Source organism: Palaemon carinicauda, chromosome 2, assembly GCF_036898095.1.
Source record: "Palaemon carinicauda isolate YSFRI2023 chromosome 2, ASM3689809v2, whole genome shotgun sequence".
NCBI lineage: Eukaryota > Metazoa > Arthropoda > Malacostraca > Decapoda > Palaemonidae > Palaemon > Palaemon carinicauda.
Window position 1 is genome coordinate 68768841 of NC_090726.1, and position 25116 is coordinate 68793956.

Genomic DNA, 25116 nt, shown 5'->3' on the forward strand with positions numbered 1-25116 from the left:
GTTGGGGATGAAGCGCCTGTAGTAATTGACCATTCCCAGGAATTCCTGAAGTTGGCGGATGGTCGTAGGCATCGGGAACTTCCTGATGGCGTCGACCTTGGTTGTCATGGGTTTTACCCCGTGCGAGGATACGCGGTGACCAAGGAAATCCACTCCCTCCGCACCGAACGTGCATTTGTCGAAGCGTACGACCAGGCCGTTCTCCTGTAGGCGTTTGAGGACGGTGCGGACGTGCCCCCGGTGTTCCTCCTTGGTTTTCGAGAATATCAGGATGTCGTCGACGTAGCAGACGCAGAAAGGTAGGTCACCCAGAATGCTATCCATTAGTCATTGGAAGGTCGCCCCGGCGTTGAGTAGACCGAAGGTTGAGTATGCGAAGGGTAGGATCCAAACGGCGTTACAATGGCAGTTTTCGGGATGTCTTCCGGGAATACGGGGACCTGGAAATAAGACTTGAGGAGGTCCATCTTGGTAAAATACTTCGCGCCGTGCAACGCGTTCATTAGGTCCTGCATGTTGGGCAGCGGGTAATGATCGGGCGTTGTGATGAGGTTGAGGCGCCTGTAGTCGCCGCAAGGTCTCCAGGACCCGTCCGGCTTTTTAACCATATGCAGGGGTGATGCCCAGGGGCTCGATGCTTTCTTACAGATACCCATGCGTTCCATGTCCTCGAAGGCGCGTTTGGCATCCTTCAGTTTCTGGGGCGGGAGGCGGCGGAATTTGGCGTGAGTGGGAGGTCCTGTCGTTGTGATGTGGTGGTAGATTCCATGCTTGGACGGGGAACCTGGCGAGTGTCGGAGCTCGGGCTTGAAAACCTCGGGAAATTCTCGTAGGAGGTCGGCGTAGGGGTGCGTCGTTACGGCGGATACGGACATTGTTGCAGGGCCGTGTTCTGGCAGGGACTGGCAGGTTCCCGTGTCGATGAGACGTCTGTTAGCGACATCGACGAGGAGTCCATGGTGGACGAGGAAATCCGCACCGAGGAGGGGGTGATTGACGTCAGCAATAGCGAAGGGCCAAGAATACGAACGGCCCATGATAGATATCTTGAGGGTCTTGATCCCATAGCACCGTATGGGAGATCCGTTGGCGGCGATGAGTGAGGGAGCGTTTTTGTTGGGACCACGGTCTAGGTCGGACTTGGAAGGTAGGAACGTTGACTGCATTGCACCGGTGTCCACCATGAGTCTACGGTTGGAAATGCTATCGAGGATATAGAAACCATTCTTGTTTTGGTTAACTGCGGCTGCGATGGTGGCAGGTGGATGCTTCTGGCGTCATCTTCTAGGGAAACTGCATGGTGCTCTACATTTCTTGGCGTCACTGCCGAACTGTTGGTGGTAGAAGCACCATGCTGGGTTAGCCCTAGGGTTCGGTCGCGTCGGTTGCGGTGGTTTCTTTCTTGATAGAATGTTGATCTCGTTGTCCTCAAGGGCCATTGCCGAGGAGTCTATGGAAGAGCAGCTGCTGAAGGAGGAGAACGGAGGCGGTGTTGACGATGATGCTCCGAGGCGAGATGCTTTGGAGGCCTCGTGGAGCTTCTGAGCCTTCGACAGGAGTTCGTTCATCGGGAGCGTGTCGGCGTCTGTCAATTGGGCCCGTACGTCCTGTGGTAGGTGTCGAAGAAAAATTTCGCGAGATAAGCTAATCTCACGTCGTCGGCCGTTGCTGTCTGTTTCGGGAAGCATAAGCAGGCCGGTTAGCTCGTCACACGCCTCGACAGGAGAGGTGTCACCCATGGGCTTGCCGGCGAGGTCCAGTACTTTCTATGCCCTTGCTGAGACGGAGAGGGAGTAGATACCGATGAGTTTCGTTCTCAGGTCGTCGTATGAAACTTGGCCAGCCTGGGCGTCGAGCCATGGGGAAATCATGTCGAATACCTTTTCAGGTATGGAGGTGAGAACGATGTCAGCCTTGGCGCAGGAGTCGCTGAGTCTAGCGACGCGGAAGAGTACGTCCCCTCTCAGGAACCAGGAAGCGGTGTTGTGTTGAGAAAAGGGCGGCAGTTTGACTTTGGGCGTGGAGGCGAGGCCGTTGGGTGCGATGGGCGTGTTGCTTCCTGCATCGTGGCCAGACGACGAGTCAGCGAAGAGGTGAGAAGTTGATATGTCGGTTAAGCTCATCCTACTGCCTTACGTTCACCGAAGTGTGGGAGAACCAAAGGCAGGCTCGTGCCTAAGGTAACGGAGTACGGAGAAGGTAGCACGGCCGTAATAAGTCCGTTAATGGCAAAGCCAAAACCGCTGATGCTACTTCCAACTCCGGGGTCACCAGTTGTAAGGACAGTGAGACAAGCGTCACCAAGATCAACTGATACTTTATTTGAATGTGCACGGGAGTATATTACAAGGTGCGGACGGAAAGGTAGGATGGCGCTGGCGCCAAATCAGATTGAAGTGCCCGCCAAAATATATGTGTTTTCTTACACTTACAAATATATGAATTATGAGTTAACAGAAACATGTAATGAAATGATACTTATGTCAAAATGTAGCTCTGGTAGACCGGAATATATATACATGGGAAACCACAGTGTGGCGAAAAGAGAATTCAAATAAATAAGTAGTTTGTCGATTTTCTGGACGACGAAGGGATCGGTGTCCTTACAATATATATATATATATATATATATATATATATATATATATATATATATATATATATATATATATATATATATATATATATATACATGTATAATTATATATATATATATATATATATATATATATATATATATAGGCCTATATATATATATATATATATATATATATATATATATATATATATATATATATGTATATATATATATATATATATATATATATATATATATATATATATATATTTCTTCATAATTCTTTTTAAATATGTATACCTTTATATAATTTCAGAGCTTACGAAGTATTAATTATACATTATTCATACACTTTTAATATGTATATTTTCTGGTCTTAGGCATGACTTTCTAATATGTATGTTTATATTATAAATATGCTTGTTCTTAATTTTGCTTACTTACAATTCTATATATATATATATATATATATATATATATATATATATATATATATATATATATATATATACAGTACACACATATTTATATATATATATATATATATATATATATTTATATAAATATATATATAACATATAACTAAATTCAGTTATTTTAATATATGTTGTACAACACAACAGCAATATTGGAAAGCAAGTTGAAATTTGTTGTAGAACGATTTGATTTACCTAATGTTTTCATTTATCTAGATTCACGAAATAAACAAATGAAAGAATCAAATTTAGATAGATAGATAGATAGATAGATAGATAGATAGATAGATAATATATATATATATATATATATATATATATATATATATATATATATATATATATATATATATATATATATATAGATAGATAGATAGATATATATAGGGCTATTGGTATTTTATGATTGTTATTGTGTAAAAATTGGAATTGGTCACATAAAAATCTTCCAAAAATATGATTTTGTTTTTGATACAATATGCTGTCAGATGCCAGGAAATCGCATCTGAGGGTGTTTCATCATGAAATTTTTCTGGGGGAGACCCCAGACCCCCCCCCCCCCCCCCACTATACCTTCGCGCCTGCGGCTCCGCCTTCAGTGTTATTTCGAACTTTAGCCCCCCCCCAAACAGGAAAACGCTCCTACGCCCCTGTAATCGGGCATTAATTTCATATTTTGAACCTTAAGATCCAAGGCCTCCTTAACTTAAAAGATCTAAATAAGTAATAAAAGCACTAGACTAAAAATACGGGAGATTATGTACAAAAGAAAGGCACGCATCATCTTCACTGTAGGTGAAAAGCACATATAAGATAATACTAAACATTTTAAATGGACAAGTTTTGGCAGTATTTTTTTTTATAGCACCCACTAACACTTTAGATCTTGGGTAAGAAATGTGATAATAGCCTACAGCTAACTGCAAAATATATAATGAAGAAAAAGAAACTCTAATAAAGTTTTATTAAATATAGAAAAAAATATGGGCAATGAGTCCTTGTAACGATTGAAACTACACTTAAAGAAGAAAGAATCCTGTTACTATTTGAGATAGGCAATGAGGGAAACATATTTGAATACTGGAATATCTTCTACAAATTGAGGAAACCTAGGGCAGAAATAATAACCAAACTCAAGAAAAGTAAACACGAACACAGAAAATTATAGAGGGTCGCCGTTACAGAGACAACCACACAACAAAACTGAACAAAACTTGGTGGAAAAATTAAAGTTATTAAACCAAGAAGCAAGAAACATCAAAGAAGTTTAATAAGGGGAAATAAATCCCAAGTGTTATACTGGAATGTGAAACTGAGAGTAAGCTTAATAAATATGACAGTAGTATTAATCTTAGATGTAACAACCAGTAACATAAGTTTTCTTTCATAGCTAAGTACCCATGGCCATGAACTGTCACTTGTGTCACAAGAGACTTAATTGCACCTGACTCACTTGCATAAATCATTCCTGTTCTAAGTTTTATTTAGAACGTTTCTCCCTCCCTCCATTGGCTGCAAATACGTTTCACTCTCCTGTCATACCTCCTTTCCCATTTCCTTTTCATCTTTCTGACCAACGTCTTAAATTTAACTTTAACCTCAGACATGTAGAATGGCCGAATTTGTAGATTAAAACGGATTTTGACGTTGGAAAAATAAATTGTTGGGTGAGATAACCATATCGTCCTGATGGAAGGTCCTTCCGGTAGCTGCCTACTGTATAATATTTCTGCGAGTGATATTACAAGAGAATTACCGTCAGGTATCACAGGGTTCCAACCCCCGGAACGACTATCCTAAGATATCTTACATAATCAAGGAGGTATCAGTAGATAACCATAGATATCTGCACCTCTAACAGGCTTAACCTAATCTAGGAAACTAAGGAGAAGGATAGGTGAGGAGCTCGTAGATTCAATCTAACTTACAACTTTTGGTAAAAATATAGAACAGTGTAATAAACCGTTTGTAGAAAATAAGACTGGCTATAATGTATTTTGAACATTTTGATAATAATTCCTTGCCTAAATCCAGTTATTGAGTTATGGGTTTTATTATAGTTACAGATGGGGAAAACTCACTAAAAAACAGCTATTTTCTATAGAAAAATGCTGGTTTTCTTCGAAAATGACACCTATTTTCACCACAAATAAATACTAAGTAATATATATATATATATATATATATATATATATATATAGTATATATATATATTTATATATATATATATATGGTTAAGTTTTAGATTCAACCAAATTGGGAAATGTATTATATTAATATATTTTCCTAGTAAAGCACGTGATAACAAAACACTTCTTCTCAATACATTATTGTCGCTAACGCATACTTACAGAGAAAAAAAATATTTCAGGAATTGAAGGTCTTGACTTTTTCTAAGTTTAGTGTTTATCTTTCCATGGGCACGCAAGGTAGCTCTTGTTCGTTTGTATGTCTGTTTTCATCTTACTTGGCTCCGCCCCATTGCGCAATGTGACAATATTTACTTGAATGCGCATTTGCTCCTCCCACTAATGTCGCTCCTCCAATCAAAATACTACTGGGTTCTTTTCAAGGGTTATTATTGGACGATTCATTGGTCTCTCAGTCTTGTTTCAAGGATCTGTTTTTCGTGCAATATAACATTGTAAACGATAGTATTCTGTTTTTTTCCCTATTTCATTATGGGAGAAACCCGTGATTGTCGTTTGTTTTCGGTTTTCAAAAGTTGCGGTTTCTATATTTTCATCACACGTCATTTAACTGTCATGGATCCTCCGGTACGGTTGTGTGAAATATGTCGTTATTCCTATTTTGATGTGATCGGCCGATTTCATGGGAATTATAATGGAACTCCTGAAGTAGTGAATCGTTTTCTAAGGGAGCATTCCGTATTACCTTTAAGTGTCCAGTGTGGTAAATGTGATTCGCCTTTACATTTTCGTGAGGATAGACATGTGTGGTATTGTACCAAATCTGTAAAGGAGGGTCAACCACAACCTTCCACATCTTCATCGTCATCTTCCGTTTAAGGTAAGAAGTGATTTAACAAAATATATATATTCAAATTTACCCCTGGTTAAAGGGGGGGTCGCAGGGGGGCGAAGCCCCCCCCGGTAGGGGTACAGGGCCCCTAGGTTAGGTTAGGTGGGTTTGTTAGGTTCTGTGGTGCCCTGAAAATTACTGTGGCCTTAAGGGGGGGTCGCAGGGGGGGCGAAGCCCCCCCCGGTAGGGGTACAGGGCCCCTAGGTTAGGTTAGGTGGGTTTGTTAGGTTCTGTGGTGCCCTGAAAATTACTGTGGCCTTAAGGGGGGGTCGCAGGGGGGGCGAAGCCCCCCCCGGTAGGGGTACAGGGCCCCTAGGTTAGGTTAGGTGGGTTTGTTAGGTTCTGTGGTGCCCTGAAAATTACTGTGGCCTTAAGGGGGGGTCGCAGGGGGGGCGAAGCCCCCCCCGGTAGGGGTACAGGGCCCCTAGGTTAGGTTAGGTGGGTTTGTTAGGTTCTGTGGTGCCCTGAAAATTACTGTGGCCTTAAGGGGGGGTCGCAGGGGGGGCGAAGCCCCCCCCGGTAGGGGTACAGGGCCCCTAGGTTAGGTTAGGTGGGTTTGTTAGGTTCTGTGGTGCCCTGAAAATTACTGTGGCCTTAAGGGGGGGTCGCAGGGGGGGCGAAGCCCCCCCCGGTAGGGGTACAGGGCCCCTAGGTTAGGTTAGGTGGGTTTGTTAGGTTCTGTGGTGCCCTGAAAATTACTGTGGCTTTAAGGGGGGGTCACGGGGGGGCCCTACCCCCATCCCCCCGGTAGGCCTAGTTAGGGGTATGGGGGAGGGGTGCTGGAACATTAATTATTCATTTATTGCAAATATCATTCAATGCCCCAACACCCTCCCCCCCCCTTCCCCCACCCAAAACCCCGGTTCCCAAAGGGTGTCCCCCATAATTGGTGGGATGAACTAGGGTATACATAGTAAATCTCTAAATCGGTTGGTTTGCAGTCAAAATAAACGTTAAATTCATTGAAACCACACTATTTCTGATGCAACAAATATATTTTTATTGCATTTTTCGAAATTTGGCTGAAACTAAAAATTTACCATATATATATATATATATATATATATATACTGTATATATATATATATATAAATATATAGTAAATATATGATACTTTAATTTCTAGCCAAGTACATGAATATATATTTTTCCTACTTGCTATCTTGTGTTTTGCACTTTTCTGACCATGATTATTGGGGCAAACCAGCCGTTCATGAGTTTTTGGATCCCATTATATAAAGACAATTATGGGGGACCCCAGTGGGAAACCGGTGATTTTTTTTTTGGGGGGGGAAATGTCATAAATGCAAAATAAGCAGAAGATAATCAGTTAAAAAAGTATATGGCTTATGTAAGTGGCTGAAAACACGCGAAAATGTGATTATTTATCACTTCTGAGATTTGTAATAGGGTATAGTAGCCAACAAACCCACCTAACCTAACGTAGTAGTTCCCTGATCACAAACCCATGGCCAGGGTCAAGCCCCCTGGACCTTCCTTCCCATGTCACAACCGCTTACTGGACCCCCCTTCCCAGGTCACAACTGCTAGTTGGATCCCCCTTCCCAGGTCACAAACTAAAATTAAATCCCAAATAAATCCTTACATTATGATAAAGTAAGTCGCAAATAATTCTTTACCTTATGTTTGACACCGTTTTTTTTTTTTTTTTTTTTTTTTTTTTTTTTTTTTTTTTTTTGCAATCTTTACAGAAGCTTTGCAGTAGAAATGTGGTGGTTTTCCAGGAGAATTAAGTCAGAATCGGATCTTTGAGACATTATTTCACGGTTATTTTTTGTTTTCACATGAGTAGCAATAGCTTTACACTGTACAGAGAGCATTTCCATCATAATTAAATGCCGACATGAATGAAATTACACTAAATTTTTAAATAGATTGATGTACTTCCCTTAAGTTCCCTCTTGGAGATGTCTTTATGTGATGGTGGTTAAGTTGAAACTTGAGGGGAAGGTGGAAAAAAATGGGTGTTGTAGAACAACATCCGCAAACTTGTGAAAAATTACTTGTAAGCTGTTGATTGGTTTAAAAAAAACCACCTACAAATATGTCATTGTAAAGGCACAGAAAGCTCCCCAAACCGATGAGAAATAATATATGCGCAATAAGTCCCCTTCAGTCTCTCAGATGTAAACAATGGACTCAGAGTGAAAAACATACTTCACATTTTAATAGAATGATACGTAAGTTATTAGAGTTGAAAAACATACTTCACATTTTAATAGACCGATACGTAAGTTATTATGCCCCAGCCCCTATTAAACATATAGAGAAAAATACCAAAATACCAGCAATCGTCCATTTCTTATAGCGAATTCCAGTTTCGCTAGTAGTTAAGGTACAGTATCATATATTTACCAAACAGTATATAAGGGCAAAACAAACTTTTTTTTCTCTATACATTATTTTCTTGGATGTATGATAATTACATCGAAAACTGCACAAATTATCTTTATCCTATACAACTGGTATATTTTTCATTTGTTAGTTGACGTTCTACAAAGCGGTTATATTCGCTCCCTTTCGTTTGTAGGTACATACGTGTTAACCAGTTTTAGAACTTCTGCGCACAAACACCACCTCCCTTTAATTTGACCGATAGGTTTACTCTTTCTCTTATAAGCACTCCTCATTTTTACCCGTGACATTCAAGTATTTGACCCTTCTAATACCGTATGTATGCATTCGTTGTTGCAATACCCACGCGTAGCGTATGTGTCTCATTTTATCAAGTTTAAAGCCGTTTCCTCCATTATTACAACATTTCAATGTATTCCCATAAAAAAAAATTTGTTCCGTAACCGAAATTCAAACCACGCTATTTAAATAGGGTATTACTTTCGGCGTAGCTGAATGACAAGCCATTAGATTTTTAATGAGGGTTAACTACCCCCTCGCTAGTTAACGGGGGTTAGGGGAGGGGTAGCTAGCTACCCCTCCCCCCTCACACACCGGTGAACTGATTCTCTTCGCTTTTGGCTCGGGTGATGGTCAGACGTGTCTGCTCTCACCCTCGCATTGACAGCCTTAATCTTTTTTGCTTTCTCTTTCATTTTGTGTGTTTGGAAGTTGGCCTCTCTCCTTATCATGCGGAAATGCCCTGGTTTACCCGACCGCCCTTGTGGGACTTATATGTCGGCAGTCGAGACGGACCCTCACACCTTGTGTCCGTTCTGCAGAGGTCAACGGTGTGATAAGGATAAAGTGTGCAGGGAGTGGTCTACCTCCCAGTGGGAGAGGTTTTCCCGGCGACGGAAGAAGAAGTCTAAGCGGGATCTTTCTCCTTCAAGGGTTTCCTTGAAGAAGGAAAATTCCAAGGACTCTTCTTCCGTTTCCCGAACCTCCTCCGAAGCTCCCGCTCGATCGGTCTCTCGTGAGAGGCCGTCGAGTGGTAGCATAGGCCATTCTTTTGTTGACCGACCTCGGGGTTCGGGAGAGGGAGTTGCCTCCCATAGCGAGGCAGCTCCTCCTCCTCCTCCGGGGGAGGATTTATCTGTTCCTGTTTATAATGATGATTTATTGCAGCTTTGGGCTTCCTTGGGGCTTAAGGGTTCGCCCTCCAGGTAATCCACCTGGCCTTGAGTTTTGACCCTCCCCCGTCACGACGCCCTAGGGCGCATGATGTCAGGGGCGTGGCTGCGTCCCTGGCCTTCAAGAAGAACTTTGCTGTGACGCAGGTCCTGCAAGCTGGGGTCTGGAAGCGTCAGACTACCTTCACGGCCCACTACCTGCAAGACGTGACACACAGTTGGGCGCAGCTGTCAAACAGTCGCCGGTGATAGCGGAGGTTGACCCTCTGTCTATCGTCACCGTTGTTGTGGCAGAGGCTTCCGACGGGTCGGGTCAAACCCCTGCTTTGGGTGCTGATGTTGCTGAAGGCTCAGTTCCCCCCTCCGAACATCCTTCGAGGGAGGAGCTGAGTCCAACGGTCTCTTCTGCAGGTGATTCTCCCCCTCGGGGGAGTTCACTGACAGAGACTCCTCTTCGGAGGACTGACGATGGTGTTCCTGCTCCCAGAGGACGTATCCGTCGCAAGGCTCGCCCTCCTCTTCGCCGTAGAGGTCTTCCTTCTCCCCACAAGGGAGTTAGGAGGTGCCTCTTCGGCTCCTCGCCCTCGCCGTCCCCCGCAGAGGATCCTCCTCGTCGTGAGTTGACCGTTGCAGCCGCATCTCTGGACCTCTCTGCAGATCGTTCGCGATCTCCTACGCCTGCCAGACCTGCTGATCCTCCTTCACCGTTCGTGGCAGCTGATGCGCAGCGGGCGCCCTCGCACCCCGTTATCCAACGGGCACCGGTCCCTTCGGGGCAAAAGGGCTTGTCTCACAATGTGAGTAAGTCCCTTAAGTGCCAGGTTTTACCTGTGCGCTCACGATCTCCTGCGCTCTCGCGTGCAGTTGCGCGCAAGCCTTCTCGTGTTCCTACTGTTGCTGAGATTCATCCTGTGCCGGAAACAACGCGCCAGCGATCTCCTATGTCAGCGCTCTCCTGCTCGCCATCGCTCTCCTGCTCGCCATCGATCTCCTGCTCGCCAGCGCTCTCCTGCTCGCAAGCGCTCTCTTGCGCGTCAGCGATCTCCTGTACGCCAGCGATCTCCTCCTCGCCAGCGCACATCTATGCGCCCTGATCCTGATACGAGCCCTGCGAGCCCATGATCTCCAGCTCACCAGAGAACTTCCCCTGCGTTCCAGCGCGTAACTACGCGCCATCGCTCGCCCGCCCGCCCACGATCTTCGGATCTGGACGTAGGAAGGAAGCCTCATCCTTCGCCTTCTCACCAGCGTTCACCTGCGCGCCCTCGGAACTCGATCTCTCGTCAACCCTCGCCTACGCACCATCGCGCCCACAGGTTCCAGCTCCTACCGTGCACACTTCCAGAGGTGGACGGGACACGACGCGCCCACGAGCAGTCTCCTTCACGCGCTTCTAAGCCTGCTGATCCTGCGCCCCATCTGTCTTCTCCAGATCGCGCACCTGCACGCCAGCGATATCCGGCACGTCCGCGCGCCCCATCGCCTGCGCGCCCACGCGCAACCTCACCTGTGCGCAGTCGCTCACCTGCTCGCCCTGCGCGCCATCGCTCTCCTGTGCGCCATCGCTTGCCTGTGCTCCGTCGTTCACCTACGCGCCGTCATTCTCCTGGTCGCCAACACTCGCCCGCGCGCCCACACGCACCCTCGCCCGCCTCCATTTCCGGCGAACGTACACGCACGCGAACGCCAGTGCGAGCTCAAGCGCGATTCCCTCCGGGTTTCGCAACGCGAGCTTCCTAGCGAGTCTTCAGGAGCAAGAGCAGTCAGGTCATCTTTTTCACGGTCCCCCCCCCCCCCTGCAAGCGCAGAATAGCGCGCTCGCTTGAGGAGGGGAGGTCTTCAGAGAAGTCTGGGCACCAATCTTCTTCCCTTTCTTTTCAGGCAGGCCCTGTGGTATCTACTCCGAAGGATCGCCAGATCCCCTTCTCTACGGCGGGAGTCTCTGACACTGCGTCTGTCAGTAAGCAGCCATGGTTTGGGTCCCTTATCAGAGCTGTTGTCCAGGCTGTTAAGCCTGCCTTCGCTGATTTGGGTCTCAAACCAACGGCAGCTCCGACCCTACTGAAGAGGAAGAGAGGAGTAGAGATCGTGGTGACTTCTCCCAGGGTCAAACTGGCTCCTAAGAAGTCCGTAAGGAAGGCTCCTTCCCCCCCTCAGACGTTCTCTCCCTCTCCTGTGGACGAAGCTTTTCCGTCCTCGGGGGAAGCTACCGAGGTGAGACCTTCTCCCACTGCACCAATGGGAGAAACCCCACCGCGAGTAGGAGAATCGTCCCGTGTTGGGGCAGAGAAAAGCCCTCAGACTTCGTTGCTGGATTTCTGCATCCCTCCTAGAAGGGAACCAAAGGACTTGAAGACTATCCCGAAGTCTTCTTCCAGGATTCGACCAGAGCCAGCGAGACCCCAGGAGAACGTCCACGTGTCCCCCCAAGTAGAGCATCTGGGGACAGGAGACTTTGCTGCCAGTTCACCAGGAGTAGAGCAGCAAGAATCAGAACATGCCTTCTGGCAAGTCTTGACTCTGATGAGGCATCTCAACGGGTTCAAGGACCCTGAGATCGTCCCTCGAGAGGGCAAGGACACGGTCCTGGACCGAGTCTTTGGCACTCAGAAACCCACTAAGGCCAGTGCGGCTTTGCCTTGGTCCCAAGGGGTGAAGAGTGCCAGGGATAAGGTTGAGGGCCAGCTCTCTGAGGTCGCCTCCTCCAGCCATTCCACTGCTGGCAACAAGCTCCTCCCACCTCCTCGTGTCCAACAGAGGAGGTATTTTGAGATCATGGAGGAGTCTTGTTTAGCTCTTCCACTCCACCACTCTGTGGAAGAGCTTACCAGGGGAGTCTCTTTTGAGAGACTCTCCAGCCGGCAAGTGACATTTTTGGCAACAGAGATCCTGAGTCAGGAGAAGGTTGCAAAGTGTGCCATGCAGGCCACTTCGTGGGTGGATGTCTGGCTGGGGTCTCTGGGCATCCTGCAGCGATCCGAGGATCTGTCCAAGGAGAGCACCAGGAAGGCCCTGGAGACCTTCCTCCTTTCGGGCACACGCACCATTGAGTTTCTGGCCCACCAAGTCTCGAACTTGTGGGCAAACTCGATCCTGAAGCGACGTGATGCGGTGACCGAGAGGTTCCACTCAAAGGTCCCAGCCGTGGATATCTGCAAGCTCAGACACTCTTCCCTCCTGGGAAAGAGTTTGTTTGAGCCCAAAAATGTGGAACAGGCGGCTGAGAGGTGGAGAAAATCGAACCAGCATTCTCTTCTCCTAAGGACTCTTACAACAAAGCCCTACAAACCTCCAACACCTCAACAACCTCGCCAGTCCAAGACGACGAAACCGGCAGCGGCAGCAAAGACGACGGTGTCCAAGCAGCAGCCCTTTCCTGTCAGAGACAAGAAGGGCAAAAAGTCCTCCAGGGGAGGCAAGAATCCTAGAGGGAGCGGCTGAGGCTGCAAACGCTAGGATTGGCATTCCCGCTGCATGTCCACCAGTGGGGGGGATGCCTGAAAAGTTGCGCATTCAGGTGGCAGCAACTCGGGGCCGATTCCTGGACGATCTCCGTGATCAGTCAGGGATATCGCGTCCCGTTCATAACATCTCTTCCTCCCCTGACAGCGAATCCAGTGTCGTTGAGCTTCTATGCCATGGGATCGGCAAAGGGGCTAGCCCTACGGGTAGAAGTCGAGACCATGCTGAAGAAGGATGCTCTCCAGGAGGTCGTTGACGGCTCCCCAGGCTTCTTCAGTCGACTCTTTCTTGTAAAGAAGGCGTCTGGAGGCTGGAGACCAGTCATCGACCTCTCAGCTCTGAACAAGTTTGTCAAGCAAACTCCGTTCAGCATGGAGACAGCAGACACGGTCAGACTTGCAGTGAGACCGCAAGACTTCATGTGTACACTGGATCTGAAGGACACGTGCTTCCAGATCCCAATCCATCCGTCTTCCAGGAAGTACTTAAGATTCAGCCTAGACAACAAGATCTACCAGTTCAAGGTGCTGTGTTTCGGTCTCTCCACAGCACCCCAGGTATTCACCAGAGTGTTCACCCTGATCTCTTCGTGGGCACACAGGATCGGCATCCGTCTCCTCCGTTATCTGGACGACTGGCTGATCCTGGCAGACTCGGAATCGACCCTTCTTCGACACCGAGACAAGCTTCTGGGAATTTGCCAAGATCTAGGGATCATGGTAAATCTCGAGAAGTCTTTTCTGCTTTCATCTCAACGACTGGTATATCTAGGCATGATATTGGACACCAATCTCCACAAAGCCTTTCCATCAGACGACAGGATAGCCAGGCTGAGGAGGGTCGCAGATCCTTTCCTCAGACGAGAAGAGCTTCCAGCCCAATCGTGGTTACGTCACCTAGGTCACCTTTCCTCCTTGGCCCGTCTAGTTCCAAACGGCCGCCTCAGGATGAGATCCCTGCAATGGCGGCTCAAGTCTCGGTGGAATCAAGGCCACGATTCCCTGGACATTCTGGTCCCTATGGGGCCTGCGGAACAGACGGACCTTCAGTGGTGGGTGACAGACGAAAACCTCCGAAAGGGAGTGGATCTTCTCGTCCTCCCCCCGGATTTGATGCTGTTCTCGGATGCTTCAAAAGAAGGGTGGGGGGCCCACGTTCTGAACCACAGGACCTCAGGCCTATGGTCAGAATCAGGAAAGTGCCTCCACATAAATCTGCTAGAGATGAAGGCCGTATATCTGGCCCTTCAACAGTTCCAACAAACCCTGGCCGGTCACTCCGTGGTGGTGATGAGCGACAACACCATGGTAGTGGCTTACATCAACAAGCAGGGAGGTACCTTTTCACAACAGCTATCCCATCTTGCAGTAGAGATACTGAGATGGACCGAAGTCCACTCGATTCCACTATCGGCTTGCTTCATTCCGGGCAAAAGGAATGTGCTTGCCGACAGTCTGAGTAGAGCATCGCAGATAGTGAGTACCGAGTGGTCTTTGGATCCTCTAGTTGCCAACAAAGTCCTGACTTTGTGGGGTTCCCCGACGGTGGATCTGTTTGTGACAGCCTTGAACTTCAAGCTTCCGCTGTACTGTTCCCCAGTCCCGGACCCCAAGGCACTCTGGCGAGATGCCTTCCAACACCGGTGGGACAACATCGACTTTTACGCTTTCCCACCGTTCTGTCTGATGAGAAGGGTGCTCAACAAGACCAGAATATCAGTCAACCTGTCAATGACTCTAATAGCTCCGGTATGGCATCATGCAGAGTGGTTCCCAGACCTTCTGCAGCTCCTGACAGAACTCCCGAGAGAACTTCCTCCGCGACACGAGCTACTCAAGCAACCACACTGCAACATCTTCCACTAAGCCGTATCGCTTCGGCTTCACGCCTGGAGACTATCCAGCATCTCCTCACAGAGAGAGGCTTTTTGCAACAAGTTGCGGAAAGGATGTCTCAGCACCTGCGAAAGTCTTCCCCAGGGGTCTACCAGGCGAAGTGGAGAGTCTTCTGTGGTTGGTTTTGTGGAAGGGGTATCTCTCCCCTCGATGCCACTATTCCAGCAATAGCAGAGTTTCTTGTGTATTTGCGGGAAGAAATGCGCCTTTCAGTTTCGGCAGTGAAAGGCTATCGTTCAGCCTTAAGCCTGGCCTTCAGGCTGAAAGGAATGGACATTTCCTACTCATACGAAGCTACGAGCTTACCTGCCCTCAGTCGGAAGTGAGACCTCCTCCATGGAACGTGGTTCGAGTCCTCAGGTCTCTTAAGAGACCTCCGTTCGAACCATTACGCCAGGCTTCTGATCGTCACCTGACTTGGAAGACGGTGTTCATACTCGCATTGACCTCGGCCAAGCGAGTCAGCGAACTTCATGGTCTCTCGTACAACGTCGCCCATTCAAGGGGATGGGGGGAGGTAACGATCGGGTTCGTCCCTGAGTTTGTGGCTAAGACTCAAAATCCTGGGATTCTGGACCCACGGTTCGACTCCTTCCGGATTTCGAGTCTCCATTCTGTAACAGATGACCCAAACCATCTCCTACTGTGCCCAGTAAGGAGTCTGGGCTCTATCTTAAAAGAACAGCTGCAGCTCGTCCTCGAGTGCGAGCATTGTTTGTGAGCACAGTAAGGACGAAGAGGAGGGTCACTAAAAACACCATCTCAGCATGGATTCGCAGGGTCATCCACCATTCCCTGAATCCAGACCCTCCTCCGTCACGTCGCCCTAGAACACACGATGTTAGAGGCATCGCTACGTCCCTGGCATTCAAGAGAAACTACTCAGTGACGCAGGTTCTACAAGCTGGGGTCTGGAAGCGTCAGACGACCTTCACAGCCCACTACCTGCAGGACATGACCCACAGGAGGCTCGATACGTTCTCTATCGGCCTTATGGTGGCTGCACAACAGCTGGTCTAAACCTCAGGCTCCTTAATGGACAAGTAGCAGAAGGTTGAGGGTATTGTTACCCGGTTTTAGTCTACATGAATGAAAAAGTATGCCTGGCCCTTACTCTTTTCTTCATCCTCCCCTCTCTTGGGGAAAGCAGCATCCTGGGTTCTCTGCACAGCTGACCTCAGACCACTGCAGGTAAACCATGCTTCCTTGTGGTCCTAGTATTAAGATAATACTGTCGCGTCCCCCATACCCTGACGAGGTGGTATTGGAAACGTCCTATCCTAGAATTCCATCTAAAGGATTCCAGGTCAACTTCCTAGGACGAGTCACACTTCATTCCTTCACACACAAGCTTACGTAGGCCGCACGTTCCTTGCAGAGCAAGGGATTTGTGAGGTGCAGGGACTCCTTATCTCGAGTGCTACACACTCGGATTCTGAGTCCCCGGGCAGAGCCAAAGCCAGTAAGGCTGGGACTTACCACCCTACCTAAGGGTTAAGTCACCCTATTTAAATAGCGTGGTTTGTATTTCGGTTACGGAACAAATGACAAATTCGTAGATAATTTGTATTTTTCCTAACCATACAAACCTTAGCTATTTAATCATACTTGCCCGCCAGCCCTGTCCCCCGTGAAGTCCTACCTCTAAGCGAAGTGAATCAGTTCACCGGTGTGTGAGGGCGGAGGGGTAGCTAGCTACCCCTCCCCTATCCCCCGCTAACTAGCGAGGGGGTAGTTAACCCTCGTTAAAAATCTAATGGCTTGTCATTCAGCTACGCCGAAAGTAATACCCTATTTAAATAGCTAAGGTTTGTATGGTTAAGAAAAATACAAATTAAATATGAATTTGTCATCTAAAGGCCCCCCCTGCCGGAAGTTTATGTCTGCTGTGGAGACGGATCCCCACAGCCTTTGTCCCATATGCAGAGGACAATGCTGTGACGAAGATAATAAGTGTAGTGAGTGTCGGGAGTGGTCTTCCTCCCAGTGGGAAAGGTATGGGTATAGGCGGAAGAAGTCGTTTAAGGGGGATTCTTCCTCTTTTGAGGTTGCTTTGAAACACAAAAAGCCAAGGCTTCTTCTTCCACCTTCCAACTTTCCTCTAAAGCTCCTACTCGGACAGCTTTCTCCGGGGTCCCGACGAGTGGTAGCGAAGGCGAATTAACACCTGGACAACCTCGGTCCTCGAGAGACAATGCTTCCTCCCCAATTGGTATCCAGATCTGCTGATGCCCCTTTTTGAGGTGCTACCTTCTCCGATTTGTGTCGTAGAAGGGATGCTTCTTTGGTTGGAGCCTCTTTTCAAGTAAAAGTTAATTTTCTTGTCTTCCTTTGTCAAGAGAATCTCCTTTTCAGTCTCAGAGGTGAAAGACTACTGTTCAGCCTTGAGTCAGATCTTCAGACAGAAGGGCTTAGACCTTTCTTCATGCTCATGATTAGCTTCACATAATCTTGCCCACCCTGTAATCTGAGGACTTGTAGTTGAATTTGACCAGTGTTCTCAAGTTTTTTAGGCTTGCCCCATTCAATCCTTTGAGATGAGCATGAGACAAAACCTTGACTCTTCATGGTTGTTTGGATACCATTAACTTCTGGGAAGGAAGTTGGCAAACTTTTGAAAGCCTATATGTCACTTGTCATTGTGAAGGATGAAAAGAAGTCACTGTAGCCTGTTCTTGAGTCCATAGCCAAGACCCAGCTGCCCACAATGTTAGGTTCAAATCCTTCTCCATCTCTTTCCAGGAGGTGTCCAGAGGGCATTACAGAGGGACCTGTCATTGGGTTAGGTATTTAGACAAGAATATGCTACCAAACATTTTCTTTACTTCCCATTAGGGTTATGGTGGCTTATAGAGAATGTGTCTGCCTGGCATTCTGCTGGATGGGAGATCAAGTCCTGCTCAAACTCGTTACTGTAGTTTCTTGAAGTGTCTGCAATCTCACCATCCTTGTAGGCTAAGGATGGGGGGTTGGGTGAGCCTATAGGTCTACTTCTTGAGACATTAGCAGCCATTATCTGAGTGGAGAGGAGGCTAAGGTGTAGATCATATGTATATATGGTCAGTCTTAGGGCATTGTCCTGATAAGGCATTGTCACTGTCCCTTGCCTCTGCCTTCATGAGTGACCTTTAAAACCCGTGGGAGTATACTCACAAGTCTTTGGGTACCTTTACTCATGTTTCTGTGGTGGCTGCTCATCAGGTTATGTAGCCATCTTAGATTTCTTGCAAGACAAGTTGCATCTCATCCAAGATAGCAGTGTCAATGTAAGCCTAGATTAAAATGTACGGTGATTGTTCTTTTACTCTCCTTCCCTCTTTCTGGGGTGCTGCAGTTGTGGTCACTATCAGCTGGACCAGACATCAGATGGAGGTGAGCTTCATCACCAAGTAACATTTCTTTTCCGATAAGATCTGTTAAAATTATCTCCTTCATCCTTCCAGATGAGGGGGAGGATGGATAGATTGTATGCAAACCCATTTCCTAATTCATATATATTCTGACAACATATCCTATAGTGTAAGAGGTTATAGGCTCTCCTGTGACTGATAACCCCATACTCTTGGTATAGGCCTAACCTAACAACTGACATTTGTTCCGTAACCGAAATACAAATCACGCTATTTACATTGGGTTTACCTTTTAGCGTAGCTGAAATGGCGAGCCATTAGAATTTAACGAGGGTGTATTACCCCCGCGCTAGTTAGCAGGGGGATAGGGGAGTGGTAGCTAGCTACCCCTCTCCCCCTCACACACCGGTGAATTGCTTCACTTTCACTTTTGGCTCGGACATGGACAGATGTCTCTGTCTTTGTCCTCGCTTGGCAGCCATTGTTTGTTTTGTCTTTACTTAATCACTTACTTTTCTTTTACTCAATATATATGTAAACATTTTCTCATGTTTATGTATATATTTGAGTGTAGAAATCAGTAAGTTTCCTTTTCAGAGTTTGTGCTTGTGTGTGTAGTGTACGATATCTCCGTGGAGCCCTCGGCAGTTAGGCCACCATGGTGTAATTTCATGGGTCGCGATCGAGTTTGACTTCGGTCTTTCTCTCTCTCTCTCTTGAGGTCGTTCACCCTTTTACTACGTTACTTACTACGCCTTTGTAAATTCCTTCCCGTGTGGGGGTGTTGCTACGCCGTACGTTTTGTCTCAATTACTTTATGAATCTAATTGTATTTGTTGATTATTCAGCTGTGTAGAACGATTCCTTTTGGGGTTTTCGTTCTTTCTTTAGTGTTCATTCATTTTTAAATTACATAATTACATAGTTACATAATTATAATTGTTATAATTCTGTGTTGGTTACAGCTCTCCTTCCGTGAGTGTAAGTGGTTGTGAGGGCACGTGCCTGTTGTGTAATTCTTGTTTCCTTTCCCTCGGGATTCCTCTTCGGAGCCTTCCCGGGGGAATGAATGTTAACTAATGATTTTTTTTTTTTTTTTTACAGTTACCGATCTAGTTCGTTTCTGTAATGTGACTACGGAGTGAGCTGTCTTGTTGAGGCCTGGGGATTCGGCTGTTGCTGCCTCCCCTATAGATCTTCGTCAGGGGCGTGTCTCCTTCTTCTGGAAGTACTCCCGTGACGATTGACAGCTCTCCAGTTCATTTTAGAACACTCAGGAGGCTCGCCTCCTTGGGTGGGTAACTTTCCTTCCGAGGGAAGTTTTTCCTGTCCAGGCTTGAGTTTTTCCCCTTTTGGGGGGTTCTTCTCTTGCCTTTTTTTCGTGCTACTATGCTCTTGGTGCTGAGCGGTCGCACCTGCAGTTACGCTCAAGGGGCTGGGCAACTGCAGGAGCCCCTCTTCAGAGGATTGCTCCTTTTAGGTCACTGGCTGACCCGTCTCTTCTACGAAGTGTTTCTCTTTCGTTCGCGAGAGAGTACACTCATAGAGACTCCTCTTCGGAGGACTCTTCTGCTGTTGTTGCTGTTGGCCGCCTTCGCCGTAAGGCTCACCGTCCGCTACGTCGTAAGGGCCTCCCATCTCCCTATAAGGGTGCTAAGAGGCGCCTTTTTGAATCTCCGTATGCAGCCTACAACTCCTTCTTCTTGATCTTCCGCCCCTGGTGCAGATGGACAGCAGTCTGACCTCGTCTTCCGACGGGCAACGGTCTTCCCGACGGACAACGGTCTTCCGACGGACATCAGTCTCCCGATGGACAGACAACGGTCTTCCGACGGACATCAGTCTCCCGACGGACAACGATCCCTTCGGGGCAAAGGGTTGCCTCCCACGGGGGTTCTTCCATTGCGTGTCAGGGTTCCCCTGCGCGCCCTTCTGCTGTGTTCTCTCCTGCTTAGTGTTAGCGCACAGGCGCTCTCCTGCTCTCCTGCTCAGTGTTAGCGCACAGGCGCTCTCCTGCTCATCAGCGCTTTCCTGATCGCTAGCGCTCTCCTGTTCGCCAGCGCTCTCCTGTTCGTCAGCGCTCTCATGATGATCATCTCTGCTGTTCCTGTTGGTTCCTGTTACGCGCCCTGTGCGCCCACGTTCGCCCTCGCGATCTAGAACTTCGGTTCAGGTCTTGGACAAGGACTCTTCTTCTACGCACAGGCTTCCACGCGTTGCCTTCTGCTCGCCAGCGATCACCAGCTCGCCAGCGACCACCAGCTCGCCAGCGACCCTAGACGCGTCTACGTTCGCCTGCTCGTCAGCGATCTCCTACGCGTCAACGATCGCCATCAATCTGCCACGCGTGTCAGTTCCCCTGGACACCATCAGTAGCGATCTAGCGCTCGCCTGCTGTGGACCACGATCTCCGGTAGCTGAGTCTTGCCGTAGATCTTCCTCCTGCTCGCCAGCGCTCACCTTTACTTCTGTCCTTCTGGGCGCCAGCTTTCTTCAATCGCCAGCGCACATCTGTGCGCCCTTTTCTGCCACGCACCAATGGGCGCCAACGGTTTTTTCTGACCGTCTAGGATCGCCTGATTAACAGCTTGCTTCAGCGCTCACCTTCCTGATGCACCTGCGCGCCTTCTGTTAGCGCAATGCGCGCTAACCATCACTAGTCTCTCTCGCGTTGGCAATCGCCTACACGCCCGCGCGATTCTTCACCTGCGCGCTAGCGTTTTGTTAACGCACCACCGCTCGCCAACGCGCCGTCGCTTGCCGACGCGCCATCGCTTGCCGACGCGCCTTCACTCGACTACGGGCTATCGCTCGCCAGAACGCGCCATCGCCCGCCTACGCGTCATCGGTGTCCCGACCGCCTGCGCTCACCCGCGCGCCTACGTGCCTGCGCGTCCACACGCCCACGTGCCCGCGCGCCCACGCTCATGCGCGACCGCGCACATGCTCTACAATGTTCGCCCGCGCGCGAACCAACGGTGTTCCGTCGCGCGGACGGACGGTGTTCCGTCGCGCGGACGGACGGTGTTCCGTCGCGCGGACGGACGGTGTTCCGTCGCGCGGACCGACGGTGTTCCGTCGCGCGGACCGACGGTGTTCCGTCGCGCGGACCGACGGTGTTCCGTCGCGCGGACGGACGGTGTTCCGTCGCGCGGACGGACGGTGTTCCGTCGCGCGGACGGACGGTGTTCCGTCGCGCGGACGGACGGTGTTCCGTCGCGCGGACGGACGGTGTTCCGTCGCGCGGACCGACGGTGTTCCGTCGCGCGGACCGACGGTGTTCCGTCGCGCGGACCGACGGTGTTCCGTCGCGCGGACCGACGGTGTTCCGTCGCGCGGACCGACGGTGTTCCGTCGCGCGGACCGACGGTGTTCCGTCGCGCGGACCGACGGTGTTCCGTCGCGCGGACCGACGGTGTTCCGTCGCGCGGACCGACGGTGTTCCGTCGCGCGGACCGACGGTGTTCCGTCGCGCGGACCGACGGTGTTCCGTCGCGCGGACCGACGGTGTTTCATCGCGCGAACGTCGGCTTGATTCCTGCAGTATCCATTGCTCGCCTACAGGTCATCGCTCGCCGACCACCAGCTCTCGCCCTTCCTACCACGCTCGCCCTCCTTCTGCGCTCCTTCGTGCACTTTCGTTTGCGTTCCTGCGTGCCCGCGCATGGGCGCTTCCACGTACGGCCACGCGCAAACCATTGATTTACCATCGCGCGAGCGCCAGGGCGATTGCGACTGTGATTCCCGTTGGGGTTTCCCAGCATGGCCAGCCTGGCGAGTCTTCTGGAGCGTATTTCCAGAACACGGCCTCACCCCGTAAACGCAGAGCATGGCACATGCAAGAGCAGGAAGAATCTTCAGGGAGGTCTGAGCAACATTCTTCTTTCTAGAACCTGGGTTAGCCCTTCCCCGTCATTCCCTGGAAGGGTTTTGCCAGGGAGCTTTCCGTTCAAGATTTCTCCATCGGCCAAGGGGTGACTGGTTTACCCCTTCCTCTTTTCCATCTCGTGAAAGGGGCTTACCAGGTCCTTTCCCTCCTCGATTGCGACCCAAGGTTTTGTTCAAGGAAGCTACAGGAAGATCATGGGTACTTTCCTCCTCTCGGGCTCAAGCACCTTGGCGTTTCGTCGCCAAGTTTTGAACTTGCGGGCAAGCTCGATGTTGGACCATCTGGACGCAATGACCGAGGGCTTCCTTTCGGGTGTCTCATCCGTGGATGTCGACAACCTCAGACACCCTTCCATCCTTGGGAAGAGCTTGTTTGTGCCCAAGGACAGAGACATAGACAGCGGTTGTGCGGAGGAAGTCGACTTCCGTTTTCACTCCTCCAAGGCATTTTCTTCCAGACCCTGCAGGGCTCCAGTGCCTCTTTCTTTCAGCCTCGTCGGCCTAAGTTATCGGACCGGCTACGACAACTGAGACAAGGTGTCCAATAGCAGTCCCCTCCTGTCAGGAACAGGTAGCACGGGAGGCTCTCCTGGGGGGGCATAATCCTAGAGGGAGCGGCAGAGTTCACAAACTCGCTGGGAGGATGCCTAAGGTTACTCATCCGGATAACAACTTCCCGATGCCGATTCCTGCACGATCTCCGTGATCAGCCAAGGATATCGCGCCTGCCGTCTCTGTCAGTGAATTCAGTGTCACTGAACCTCTATGCCACAGGGTCGGCAAGAATTTGCCTGTTTGGGCAGAATGATCCATGCCTTAGGAGAAGGGTCTTCCATAGGATCGTCGACGGCTTCACCCCCTGGCTTCTTCAGTCGATCCTTTCTCGTAGGAAAGTATCTGAGACGGGAATTCTGTAGTCGACCTCTCAGCTCTGATCAAGTTTGTCGAACAAACTTCGTCCAGCGTGGAACAGCAGAATCGATCAGACTGGTAACGAGGCGACAGGACTCCTTAGGCCCTGGATCGGAAGGACGGGTACTTTCAGTTTCCATTCCATCCATCTTCCAGGAAGCTCTTGGAATTCAGCCTAGACTACAGGTATTTCTGCTTAAGATGCAGTGTGGCGATCCCGCCGTGGCATCGCAGGTTTTTCCCCAGAGACCTCTCCCTGCTTTTCTCATGGTCGCTCAGGAGCAGGCTTCCGCCTCCTTCGCCTTTTGGAGGTCTGGTCAACTCTGGGTTCGACCTTCTTCAACGCCGGGACAAGCTTCCGGATCCTTACCATGAGTTGGGGTTCATGGTAATTTGCTAGGAGCCTTTTCTTTTTCGGCCTCAACATCTGGAGTATCTAGCCATGATATTGAGTCAACGGCCTTACCACGTTGGAAATCCTGCTTCTCGTCCGTCCAGCGAGGTTAAGCAACGTCGGGTCTGGTCGGTACTTGGATGGGTGACCGCCTGGGGATGTCAGATTCTGTTGCCGCCTCCTCCGAGCCTTCCCTTCAGTTGACTGTGGCAAGGCTGAGGAGAGTCGCAGTACCTGTTTTCAGTCAGGCAGAGCTTTCAGCCCTACCTTTGAACATTTCCTAGGTCTCTTTTCCTCATTGACCCGTCTAAAGTTCCGAATGGTCGCCTCAGGATAAGTTCCCTGTGGGGCGGCCCAAGTTCCGGTGGTTTCAAAGCAACGATTAACCGGACTTTCTGGCCTCTATGGGACCAGCGGAACGATTAGACCTGCAATGTGTGTTGACCTATGGAACCTCTTGATGGGAGTGGATATTCTCGTCCTTTCCCCACATTCTTGATGCTGTTCTCGGTCTCGTCAAAGAAAAGGGGGGGGGGGGGGGCCATGTTCCGGTCCAGGCCTATGGTCAGGACCTGAAGGATACCTCTCCATCATTCAGGCAGGCTTAGGGGCCGTAGTCTGGCCCCTCTACAGATCCTACAGCTCCTGCCGAGTCGCTCCGTGAGCGACGACTTCATGGTACTGGCGTGTTCTAACCAGCAAGGGACGCATTTTCATACCTTCACATCTTGCAATAGAGATACTGAGATGATTTGAGATCCTCTCAATACCACCATCAGCTCGCTCATTCCGGGCAGAGGAATGTTCTCTCCGACTATCTGAGCAGAGCCTCGTAGAGAGAGTGTACCTGGGGGTCTTTGGCCTTGAGTAACCAGCAAGTCCTGGCCTGGGGGACCTGATCGCGACAGCTTGGAACCTCAAGCTTCCGCTGTTCTTCCCCACAGTCTCAGACCCCGAGACTCTTTGGCAAGATGCATTCCGGTGATGGTGGGACAACATCGACGCCTGCGTCTTCCCTACTTTGTTGTCTGTTGAGAATGGGTCTCAACAAGACCAGGTTGTCTGTCAACCTTTCAATGGCCCTGAGAGTTCCACTGGGACTATACGCAGAACGGTTTCCGGACCCTCTGCTTCCCCTGACAGAACTCCCGGGAGAGCTTCTCCCACGGCACAGGCTACTCAAACAACCACACTGCAACATCTTTCACGAGCCGGGGCGTCGCTTCGGCTTCATGCCTGGAGACACTACGCCTCCTCCTCAAGGAGAGACAACCCGCTACAGTCGCGGGGCGGAGGTCGCGTCATCTGCTATAGTCATCCGTAGGGGTCTTCCAGGCGAAGTGGAGAGTCTTCTGTGGTTGGTGTCGTGGGAGATATACCTCTTCCCTTGAGGCCTCTTCTCCAGCAATAACGAACTTATTGCTTTTCGGCGGGAGGAAACTCCTTTCCGCTCTTGGCAATGAAGCCTGTCGCTCAGCCTTTCCCTGACCTTCAAGCTGAAAGGAATAACTTTTTCCTTCCCGCTGGACCTTTCCTCGCTCATGCGAAGCTGCGAACGTCCTTGCCCTAGT

General features: G+C 49.3%; 1 protein-coding gene and 1 pseudogene across 2 annotated transcripts in view; both read left to right on the top strand.

The window, feature by feature from the left end:
- Positions 1-4235: 4235 nt before the first annotated feature.
- LOC137625779 (DNA repair protein RAD51 homolog 3-like) overlaps positions 4236-25116 on the top strand; it is a 487355-nt gene continuing 466474 nt past the window's right edge. For both annotated transcript variants that reach the window (XM_068356670.1, XM_068356676.1), the window contains exon 1: positions 4236-4372. The gene's annotated coding sequence lies outside the window, so the exon portion shown is untranslated. The remainder of the gene's footprint in view (positions 4373-25116) is intronic.
- LOC137630254 (5S ribosomal RNA) lies at positions 23604-23722 on the top strand (annotated as a pseudogene).